Here is a 12,315-nt window from a genome sequence, read left to right on the forward strand (position 1 = left end):
AAATCTCATGGACAGAGGAGTCTGGCAGTCTAGAGTCCAAGGTGTTACAAAAGAGTCAGACACGATTTAGCGACTAAACAACAGAGGTGTGAAGGCCTAGAAGAAAAGGGAAGAGGGAAGGAGAAGGGATTTTTTTAATTGTGTTGATTTTATGCGGAAAGCAAAGCCCACTTTCTGAATTTTTTCATCATTTCGTCAATATTCATTTCTTTCTTTTTTTTTTTTTTTTAATATTCATTTCTTGAAAGAGGGAGAAGGAAGGGAACCTGGGCCTGCTGTGCAGCTGACACAATTCACTCTTCCCCTTAAATGGAGCCCACATGGCAATAATTCCCAACTTGAGGGAAGAGAACCTGAATCTTTAACTTCCCTCTCCGGTTCAGTGATCAGGAAAGCCCTTTCTTGTCTCCGCTTTTTTTCCAGCTTCAGTCAACAGGAAACCGGTCGGGAGGGGGAAAAACCTAGTTATATGGTGCACATCAATTTCAAGAGTCCTTGAGATCTGCGCCCAAGCTCTGTAGGAGGCGATAGCAGTAGTAACAATCATCATTGGCAGCGTCAGCAACGACCGAGACCCAATGTTGAGTCGCACATCTCCGCGCCAGGCACTTGCAACATTTCATATAGTCCTAACAAACCTCCAAGGTTATCCCCAAGCGAAAAAGGAGGAGGAACCGAGACTCACTAGAATCACTGACTTTCCAACGTGCCTCTCTGATGGCTAGCGGGGTGCAAACTCATTCTGTTGGACCCACCACTAAAATCATTCTCAGGTTTCCGGTCTGGGATTCCCGTGCTTCATTCACTCCTGAAAAAGTTAGCACAGATGGCTCTGTAGAGGAAGGAGTCGCAATCCATCGGGCGCGAGGGAACAGCGGCCTCCGACAGGCTCTCAGCGGAACTTTCCTGTCCGCGGCGCGTGTTCCCGTCCGGGCGGCCGGGCGCGCGGGCCGGGAGGGGGAAGCTTTCTGGCGCGGACCGCCAGCGGAGGCTGAGAGCGCCGCCGCCGGAGAAGACCGACGCTTAGCCGGAGCCAGCCCGCGGCGCCCGGGCCTGGCCGGCTGCCTCCCTCCATCCCCGCTGCCACTGCCGCAGGCACTGCCAAGGCGGGCGCAGCGGAGCGCTCGGCCCCTCGGCCCTACCCGGCCCGGCGCGGCCGCGAGCCGCGGCGCGGGAGGTGAGTGCGGTTGCCGGCCCCCGACTCCCTGCTCGGGCCGCCAGGACCCGCAACAATGGGGGCCGAGTGGAGAGGCGGCCCGGGCCCCTGGCGCTCAGCGGCCTGGGGCAGCAAGCCGGTCCTGGTGGCCCAGGCCTTGGGGCGCTGGATCCCACCTGGGAAACTCCGGTGGCTGGAGGCTTGGCGGGGGTCTTGGCCTCCACCTGAGGCCTTATTGGCTTGGTATTTAGGACTTTTGTACCCGGGAAAGGGAGTCGTAGGGACACGGAGACTTAACTGTAGTGGCGTGCGCTCTTAGCGCCTGATGCAGACGGCCTGGAGGCTGGCCACAGCGGGTGGGTTGGGGGGAGGGTGCATTTGGAATTCTAGGGGGCCTCAGTGTGCCTTCCTGGTCCGTAAGGCGAATCGAGATGCGTCTCTCCTTGCCCTCCTCCCCACCCGCTCTGGTCCGTGAACTTGGCAGGCCGGGATCTGGCTGAGGAGAAAAGGGTATTGAGTATTTAGCTTCCCTGAGGTAACCGGTCATTAGTTCCTGGAAAGGCAAGGAGCTCAGCTGGGCACAGGGGAGTTGAGCGAAGAGATGGATTCTCCAGGGCCCAGCATCCCAAAGTTGAGTGATTCTCAGATAGAGAACTTGTCACAAGAGTGTCACAGTGAGTCGTGTTGGCTACCTTGGCGTTAGGGGGAAGCCGGAGTTGTGAACTGGAGAGTATAGAGGAGGGTTGGTAGGCTGCTGAGGTTGGAGAATTGGCTTTTTGTGGGCAGTGGTGGTGGCAGCCTGTGAGATAAACAAGGGACCTTTGCAGAGTGGGCTTCCTGATAGAGAGTGACCTCTTTCTGCGGGGGAGGGGTGACTCAGATCTATTAGAATTCCTGCCACTTGCTAGTGGATGTGACTGAGTGTGTTGGTGGCTGGGCAGTGAGGTAGATGGGGCTGGAAGGGGGCGTCTGGGGGCTGAATTGAGTTTGTTCCTGAATAGAAGTGTGGACCATTCCTTTTTACTGCGAGTCAGAATGGTAGCTGTCATTAACCGTGTTTTAAGTAAAAAATTTCTTTGTGGTATTTGGACCCAAAGCATTCCTCTGTTCATTTTTTTTCCTTCTTTGTTTTTGAATTGTAACTCATGCTTTCTTTTCAACACTGTGGCTGTTGTTTATGATGATAGACAAACAGCATAATATATGTAAATTTTAGGGATTTTCACTCCACTTTTTCTAAATGTAAATTAAGAGCCTCTTTTCACTGACTTGTGTGTCATTGTTTAACGTGTGCAACTCTAGAAAGGGATGTGAAAACTCTTAACAGTTTGTCGAAAGTTCATTTTATCCCTAAATCCATGAAACTTCATTTTCTCCTACTGCCATGAAGTCATTACATTAAATCTGCTAAATCTTAGTGACTGTTATTTCAACTCTCCCAGGACATTATCTTCACTAGAAGTGTTGTCTGTCTGGTCTGTACACTGTGTCTCAAGTGTTTCATTGAAAGGCAATATGCAAATTCCGAGTAGCTGAGGCCTGCATCTATTCCATGCACCAGAGTTCTCTATGGAATATTCTCAAAAGTTGGTGTGTTGTCTGTAGGTGAGATATCAAACCTCGTGTGGGAAAAAAAGAAGTGTCAGAGTCATTGTACTTTCAGAGTTTATTTAGTGTTAGGAGCTGTATTGCCTCTTTGGAGTATACTAGAGTATAAATTTTCATATGAGATGTGAGGTAATTCTATTTGTAGTTTGCTGGTGGTTCTGAGGATTTTTTTTCCCTTAATGTTTAAAAAATCATGTATTTCCCTTGAACTATTCTTTTTCTCTTTTTTAAGTTTTCTCTTGTAAGTAGCTCATTCTTCCATAAACAAATATCTATTGAATTATGCCAGGCCCTGTGTTGGGCACCTCCACCATGGTGATGTTATTCTCGTTTTAATAATAGTAATTCATATTTTAGAAGGGGTTATAGGTCTGTGAAGGAAGAAATGATTCACGCATTCAAGCTTTTAATCTGTAAAAGCATTGAGTACAGTTTTTATGAAGTATTGATTCTGACTACTGACAATTGATTATCTTTATATATTTCCATGGGAGAAGTTCACAATGGTATGGGATTGTTTAGGATTATTTTATTTATATACACCTGTTAACCTGAAATATGCCTGTAGACAAACCACCAGGTAAACATTTTGTTGCTGTGTGTATCTTGATGGGCTGTGATTTACAAATACTGTATGTGTGCCTAGGTTCCTTAGGAAGCCATCACACTTTCCTTCCCACTGTGGTTTTGAGAGTGTGAAGGTGTTGCTTATTGCCTTTGTCTGGTTCACTGTATATATAGACTGGGAGTGCCTGCTGATGGTGGGAGTGCTGTCTCCTAAAACAGGAGGAATAAAATTGAGGTAAGGCTCAGCTTATTTGCTATTCCTTGCCTCTTAATTTTTACTTCATAAATTATGTTTGAAAGCTTTTTTGCTGTAATTGTTAATCTCCATTCTGATCTAGTTAAATGAAAGTCTGTCCTTTGCTCTCCTCTCTGTCTTGCTGCATACGTATTTTGGCCAAAAATAAAAGAAGAGATTTAAAATCAAGGCATGTGGATAATAAATTCTTTGAAATATGTCTCACTTTCCATCTGGAATAGTCACTTGATCAAATCAAATAAGAACTGTTTTATTTGTTGCTTTGGAGGTAAACTGCTGAAAAATGTTTTTGACTACCTCTTAGTCAGATGGATCACCTCAGAGACTCTTGGAAAGAAGACTTAGAGCGTTTGATTTCTTTGGAAAAATTCTGAGGTGTCTAGGACGATGGAAAGAGCATGGTCTTTGGAGTCATTCCATCTGTACCCCTTGCTTGCTTTTTAACCTGGGTAAGCTTTAACCTCTTTGTGCCTTGTTTTTTAATTTTTTTTCAGTCTGTGAAATGGGGCTGAATAAAATAAAATAACCTTTCCAGGCTTTAATGAGGACTGGAGATGAGGGCCTAGTGCTTCATGGGTGGGCAGTGTTTGCTGTGGGCAGTAGTTAGTATCTGTCCCCATGTACGGGATACTCTTCTCAGTAGTATTAGTCCTGGGAGAGTGGCTGGGCGCTATACGTGGTTGCGAGGTTCAGTTTCCTTGTGTAGTGAGGAAGGCAATCTTCTGTCTACACCTGTTGGCACCCTGATCAGGTGAGAGAATTGTTGAGTCCACACTATAAAGTCCAAGGTCATTCCTGGCACTGGTAGGTTTTTTTCCTGGCAGTTTGTATGGAGAAGCCTGGAGGTAACTGTTTGGCATGTCCTTGTTTTGGGAACTGTGGGCATTCCCAGTGACAGAGTGCTGGGATATGCTAAGTAGCAACATGTTCTGTGTGGCCCCTGATCGAGGTATTTCTCTAGCTTTCTTCTGTTGGCATCAGATACCTGACTTTGGTCTTTTTGCCTGGAAGGGTCTGGATGCTGGAGAAATTTGTCCAATTTGGGCTAGTTTGATAGAATCTAGCACTCTGTTCAGAAATGTTTTTGATGAACAGAAGGTTCACAGGCTTTGTTATAGAATTGTCCAGTTTTATTTTTTCCCTGTGAGAGGAGAAAAAAAAAAAAGTTGAGAGAAAAATAAGAATGAGCCAGACAGAAATGATTCAAAATAACTGGCCCTAAATCTCTTCCAGTCTTTCTTCATCAAATCCCCCTCCATTCAGAGTCTTTAACTCCAGTTAAAAGTAAATAATATGCCTCTGGCCTTGAATACACGAATATGTAGATCCTGGTATGTCTCTACTTCAGCATCTCGCAAGGACCTTGGTGCCCTGGCCTCTTTGGTGTCTTACTCTGCAGTCCGTCTTCTTCCACAATTCCTCTGTCACTATAGGTTCCGGTCATAGAGAGCTCCTTGAAGGTCCCAGGATTCTCAGGCTATTCCTCTTACTAATTTTCCCTCCCATTCTAGTGCTTGTTTGACCCTTAGGCTTAAATTTACTAGGAATGCAGGCCCCACCATCACTTAAAGCCCTTCCTTGATTCTTTCCAGATTAAGGTGGATGCTTTTCCTTTGTATGGCCATTACAATCTGTGAAAGCTTCTTTCATAACTGGTGTACTGTTAACTTTGGGTATTTTTGTGTATTTTCTGTGCCTACTACTGGAGGGCAGGACCTGGTTTTGTTTGACTTTACATCCCAGTACCTAACCATTCCTGTTACGGAAGTAGCTACTCAGTAAATGTTCAGTGAACAAATGAATGACCTCTGCATGTGAAGTGTCATGAAATTATTCCTTGTGAAGCTGGTGATGTGATGAGAGTTCCAGTTTCATGGGTGCACCTGATCCTGGCTGAAGCAGTGCTGCTGCCTTTGTATTTCCAGGTTGCTAAAAGCAGTGCTTTATTTTGCTTTGAAAATGTGTTGCTTATTCTGAACGTAAATGATTTTGATGCTGGGGAGCTATCACCTTCTCTCTTTGGGTCTTGCCAAAAGTTTCCTTTGGAAGAGAATGTGATAGTTCTTTAGTTTATCCAGATCTTCCATTGGCCATTTACTATTATGAGCACTTTGTCCTAAGGTGGGAAGAGCAGTGACTAGTTTGGGCTGCAATGTATCCATACAACTATTTCCAGCCTGGGAGTGAGTGATGGATGTAACAGCAGGATGTTGTGACTTTTGTCAGCTGACAGACTTTTTGAAGATCCAGCTGAGCTCAGTATCGTCATATTCAGGATATAACATCGTTTGCCCAAATTTTACTGAAGAATTTGAACTCAGTGATTATGAAATTAGCTGTTGCAGTTTTTTTGTTCAGCCTCCCACTGTACTAACACTGAAACTGATATATTAGTTCTTTGTTAGGAAGCTCTGTTGTTCTGAATTACTAACCTGGAAGTAATGGAATTGTGCCAATTCATTTAGTCACCCTCTTGGCTCTTCTTAGTGGTAAAATAACTTGAGAATATACTATCTAAATTACTTTAATTTCCATGGTTGATCAGACCACTTAGGAATCCCACTGGCCAGGTGTAAGGAACTTTATTGAAGCCTACGTAATGCAGTTATTCTTTCATGTAGGTGACATAACAGACTACAGAAAAGGAAAGCATGACAAGTAACTGTAGTTAGATTAAAGATAAAAATTGACATGAGATAAAAAGGAAAGCTGAGACAAAGCATAAGGCACTTTAAATGTGGCAAGCAACTGTTAAATTGAAGAAATTTGTGAGCAGTGTTGAAATCTTGAGAAGAAAATTGTTATGGGTGAAAAGCAATAAAACTATGAACAGTTTCATCCAAATAGGCACATTGAAGGTACTCGCACCCTTTTATGGTTTTATAGCACCATTGATGAAAGTGGTAAATAGGTAGAATTGAAAAATGTTTCCTTTACTATGATAAATATATAGCTTGTGTATGTCGGAGAAGGCAATGGCACCCCACTCCAGTACTCTTGCCTGGAAAATCCCATGGACGGAGGAGCCTGGTAGACTGCAGTCCATGGGGTCAGTACAAGTTGGACACGACTGAGCGACTTCACTTTCACTTTTCACTTTCATGCATTGGAGAGGGAAGTGGCAACCCACTCCAGTGTTCTTGCCTGGAGAATCCCAGGGATGGTGGAGCCTGGTGGGCTGCCGTCTATGGGGTCGCACAGAGTCGGCCACGACTGAAGCGACTTAGCAGCAGCAGCAGCAGCAGCTTGTGTATGTATGGTGTTGTAATTTATAAAACACAGGTGAAGTGGCTTGCTTTCTAGTGCACAAAGCCAGTAAGAAGAAAAGCTGGAGCTTCATGCCAGGTTTTCTAAGCTTAGGGCCCTTCTTATCATGCTCAGGGGATACTGTTAGGGCTTCAGTTAGGGTTGACAGTCCCCCCTTACTCCAGGCTTCTGGCCAGTAGAGGATACACAGTCCACCCAGGGCGTGGAGCCTCTGCTCTGTTAACGGCAGCCTAGTGACTCTGGAAGAGCTGGGTGCTGGGGGAGAGGGGGAGCCCAGAAGGAGCTCCTGCCTTCCTCACAGATCCTTTAGGGGTTATGAGAAACACCCAGAACCAGGCGGAGATGGTTTTGCACTTAAGACCCAGTGAATCAAATCGGGATCTTCCTGCTAACGGGAGGATGTGTAGAAACTGGAAGAAGAATGAAAGTTTGGAGAAGAGTCCTTTAGGTGTAATTCCGGATTGAGCTTAGTGCCCTCCCATCCCACCGTCTCTGCTCCCCTCCCCCGTCTCTCCGGCTTTCTCCTCTCTGCTGTTTCACCCGCCTCCCACCTTACTGTGGATGCTGGCTTGCCGTGGTCCACAGTTTCCGTGCTGCCCTGCCCAGATCTGAGAACATGCCTGAACCTTTGCACTCCGCCTGCTCTGCCAGTTGCCAGCCCTGAATTCTCTCCCCGGGCTTCTTTGGCGGCCCCTCGGCTGCCCAGCGTTTCTGGGCTGCATTGCTTGTCAGCAGCTCCCGCTGCCTCACTGACTTGCGCTGTCTCTGCCCCTGCAGGTGCTGTCCTCTGCGTTCACAGGTCCGGTTCCCACCGCGGCAGCCTGCACAGGTCCCGAGGCTCGTTCCCTCAGGCCCTAGACCTGCTCTCGTCTCCCTCCTTGACCTGTGACCTCACCTTACGGCGCTCTGATTCCCTGCCCACCCCCCCCTTCCTTTCAAATCCTTAACTTTTTCCCTGATTATGCAGGTAAATATATGGGTACAGTTAAAATTTAGGTATTTTTAAATAAGGAAAGGAACCCTTAATCCCGTATCTCAGTGTTAAGTACTCTCATGAATTTGGTTTCTATTTATCCACACTTTTTTCCACTGTGTATATGCTGATATCTCCAGGAAGATCCCCTGGAGAAGGAAATGGCAGCCCATTCCAGTATTCTTGCCTGGAGAATCCCATGGACAGAGGAGCCTGGCAGGCTACAGTCCATGGGGTTGCAAGAGTCGGACACGACTGAGCAACAAAACCACCACCACCATATGCTGATACGGACATATTTGTGCTTCTGTAAATGTGTGACATAAAATAATTCCTTTTTTACGGAAATGGAATCACAATATACCTACTTTTTTATAGTTTGCTTATTCATTTAATGCATTTTTTCTTGTGCATTTTCCTTTGTGTCTGACACATATCTGTTGTATCTTTTAATAGTTTATAGTATTATATATTTTTATCAGTTTTCCTAGTCCCCTGGTGATAGCCATTTGTTTCCTCCTCTTTGAAGTAACATCCTTGAAGTACATCTTCCTATACCTCTTCGTGTGCACTGTGTACATTTTTCTGTGCTCTGTGTACTTCTTGGGATAAATTCCTGCAACTGGAAAAATTCCTAACAAGTCAAAACTTAATGATTGTTTATGATTTTACTAGATATTATCACATAACTTTTGAAAGATTATATCAGTTTATCTTTCTCCTCTAACAGGGAGCATTATAAACAATCTTAATCTTTGACAGTTGAATCCTAGATAACGCACTTTTATTTATATTTCCTTATTGAAGGAGGATGAGCATCTTTTCATGTTTTTGTTTCATATATAGATTGATTGGTTAATTAATTAATTGCTCACTTGTCTTCTTTCTAGCATCTTCCTGTCCTCCCTCTTTCCCCTGTTTGTTTTTACCTACTACAAGGTAGAACCAAAGTAGTTTGGCCTTTCATGCTATCCTAGCCCTCTCCTTATCCTTGGGCATTCTATCTAAGATGCAGTTTTTTGTTTTTTTGTTTTTTCATTTATTTTTATTAGTTGGAGGCTAATTACTTTACAATATTGTAGTGGTTTTTGCCATACATTGACATGAATCAGCCATGGATTTATGTGTGTTCCCCATCCTGAACCCGCCTCCCACCTCCCTCCCCATCCCATCCCTCTGGGTCATCCCAGTGCACCAGCCCTGAGCACTTGTCTCATGCATCCAACCTGGATTGGCGATCTGTTTAAGATGCAGTTTTATAGCCATTTCCTCACTTCTTACTTTAGCTAAACCTCTTAATCCTTTGCGATCTGGCTTCTGGTCCTGTTTTTCTCCTGAATACCAACTCTGAGTGAATTCCTTGTTACCCAGACAAAGATTTTTTTTCTTGATGTTTGTTGTTCTTTATTTTGACTGATTTCCCTTTGCAGGGAGGGAAGCTGTGTGTAAGTGAACTTTTTATTATGGAAAATTTGAAACATACACAGCAGCAGGGAGTCTAGTATAACGAATTCCATGTAGCCGTCACTCATTTTCAGTCATGATTAATATTTCCCCAATTTTTTCTTTCAATTGTCTTTCCCACTTCTTTTTTTTTCCCCCTGATGTTGGCATATTTCAAAGCTAATCTCAGGCTTTGTCATGACATGAATGCATATCTCTGTTGAGAACATTTTATTTCTTAAACATCATCACCTTGCCATTTTCTTTTTTTTTTTTTTTTAAATTATTTCTTACTTTTCTTTTCAGCTGTGCTGGGTCTTCATGTGGACTTTACTGCATGTGGCCTTTCTCTGGTTGTGGCAAAGCGGGGGCTGCTCTTCTCTGCAGTGCACAGACTTACTGAGGTGGCTTGTCTTCTTGCAGAACCCGGGCTCTAGGTGCCCAGGCTTCAGTAGTTGTGGTGCCTGGGCTTAGTTGCTCTGAAACATGTGGGGCCTTCCCAGACCAGGAATCAAACCTGTGTCTCTGCATTGGCACGCAGATTCTTAGCCACAGGACAACCAGGGAAGTCCACCTTGCCATTTTCTATCCTTAATAATGAGGACTTGATATTTAATCCTAGTTCTGATACTGACTATTTAACTTGGACAATTTGTTTTTTCAAGTTTTTATTGGAGTATAGTTGCTTTACAATATTGTATTAGTTTCTGCTGTACTGCAAAGTGAATCAGCCATCCATAAATGTTTCTCTCTTTCTGAATTTCCTTCCCATTTAGGTCACCAGAGAGCCCTGAGTAGCGTTCCCTGTGCAGGGCAGTAGGCTCTCGTTAGTAGCTATGTTATACACAGTAGTGTATGTATTTCTATCCCATCTCCCAGTTCATCCCATCACCCCCTCCCTGCTTGTAGCTGTATGTGCCTTCTCTACATTTGTGTCTCTGTTTTGGCTTTGGAGATAAGTTTCATATGTATCACTTTTCTAGACTCCACATACAATCAATATTATATGATATTTTTCTCTCTTTGATTATGTCATTCTGTGTGACAGTCTCTAGGTCCATCCGCCCACATCTCTACAGATGGCACAAATTTGTTCCTTTTTATGGCTGAATAATAATCCCATGTGTGTGTGTATATATATACCACATCTTTATCCATTCCTCTGCTGATGGACACTTAGGTTGCTTCTGTGACCGGGCTACTGTAAATAGTACTGTAGGGAACATTGGGGTGCATGTATCTTTTTTGAATTATAGTTTTCTCCAGATATGTGCCCGGTAGTGGAATTGCTGGGTCATATGGTAGTTCTATTTTCAGCTTTTTAAGGAACCTCTATACTGTTCTCCACAATGGCTGTATCAGTTTACCTTCCCACCAACAGTGCAGAAGGTTTCTCTTTTCTCCACCTCCTCTCCAGCATTTATTGCTTGTAGATTTTTTGATGATGGCCATTTTGATTGCTGTGAGGTGATACCTCATTGTAGTTCCAGTTTGCGTTTCTCTAATAATTAGTGATATTGAGCGTGTTTTCTTGTGTTTATTGGCCATCTCTATGTCTTTGGAGAAATGACTGTTTAGGTCTTCTGCCCATTTTTTGATTGGGTGGTTTGTTTTTTTTAAATTAAGCTGTGTGAGCTGTTTATGTATTTTGGAGATTAATCCCTTGTCAGTTGCTTCATATGCAAATATTTTCTGCCATTCTCAGGGCTGTTTTTCTGTCTTGTTTATGTTTTCTTTGCTGTGCAAAAGCTTTTAAGTTCAATTAGGTCCCATTTGTTTGTGTTTGTTTTTATTTTCATCCTAACCCAGGTTTGTTGGTTTTCCTCTTCTATTCCCTCTGTGGTCTGACCCTCAGATATCTCTTTCACTCCCACAACTTCAGGCTGTCCAGGTGACTCAGTTGTGTAACCCTGGTTTCTTTACCAAACAACAAACCCACATTTCCTCCTGGCTTTTGGACATGTCTTTCCGGTCGCGTGGGTGAGTGTTCAGTGCCCTGGACGGAGTCTGCCCGCCAGAGCTGCCCTCAGTGTTGCCGCTCGCCCCACGGCTTGGGCAGTTTAGTCGCCTCTCTTGATCTTGGTGTCCTCAGTCAGGATGGTAGGGCTGGGTTAGAGTCTGAAGTCCTGTGCAACTTTATCATCAGCTGTGAGAAGGTGCTTTCAGAAATGTCTTGCTCAGCATATGTGGGACCATATGCATCATTCTGCTCCCCAAACAAGTTTCTGGCTTTTTCCGCCTGGCCTTTCTCAGAAAATCCATGCTTTATCCTATGACTTTTCCCTTGCATTTGTCCTCAACATGGGGCCAGTTATCTTGTGGCTAGTTCTTCAGTTAATCCTGACTTCTGCCTCTTCCTGGAACATACCTTGAGCCCTTTTCAGCTTTGTATCTGTATTCACATTGTTTCCTTTGGCTGTCCTATTCAAGTTGTTTCCTCTACCTATGTTGTGGCCAGTTAAATTTCTGACCATCTTTCTACTAAGTTCAGGTACCAGCTTCACCTGCACTGGAGGTGAGTTCTCCCTCTTTCGGCTCCCATGACTGACAGCGTCTCAGTGGCATTTCACACTGTGCTGGGTGCTTCAGGTATTCGTGTGTACAAGTTTTTCTTGCTTTCTTGTGTAATCTCCTTGAGTATAGGCACCACATTTACACACTGTAATTTTGCATCCTACAGTGTCTTGGCACGATTCTTTGTACTAGTAGTTATTGCAGTTAATTCCAGTCTTGAAAGTCAAAGAATCCTCTGTTTTCCTGTCCTGTCTCAGAGTTGGAAAGATTCTCCAACTTCTGGGCAATACAGTTTAGCTTCTCCAAAGTACAGCTGGTCATACTACATTGTTGTTGTCATTGTCTTTAGTTGCTGAATTGTGTCCGACTCTTTGCGACTCTGTGGCCACTGGTGTCCTCTGTCCATGGGATTTCCCATGGGGGAGTCGGTTGCTCTTTCCTTCTCAGGGGGTCTTCCTGACCCAGGGATCAAACCCGCATCCCCTGCTTGGCAGATGGATTCTTTCCCGCTGGAGCCACTGCGGAAGCCCG

At 44.4% G+C, this 12,315-nt stretch overlaps 1 protein-coding gene across 1 annotated transcript in view; it reads left to right on the top strand.

Annotated features, from left to right (window-relative positions):
- The first annotated feature begins 962 nt into the window (after positions 1–962).
- The window catches only part of RAD54L2 (RAD54 like 2), a 90,279-nt gene continuing 78,926 nt past the window's right edge, over positions 963–12,315 (top strand). Inside the window, exon 1 of the mRNA XM_043441909.1 lies at positions 963–1,177. The gene's annotated coding sequence lies outside the window, so the exon portion shown is untranslated. The remainder of the gene's footprint in view (positions 1,178–12,315) is intronic.

The sequence above is a fragment of the Cervus canadensis genome, chromosome 22 (assembly GCF_019320065.1).
Source record: "Cervus canadensis isolate Bull #8, Minnesota chromosome 22, ASM1932006v1, whole genome shotgun sequence".
Classification (NCBI taxonomy): domain Eukaryota; kingdom Metazoa; phylum Chordata; class Mammalia; order Artiodactyla; family Cervidae; genus Cervus; species Cervus canadensis.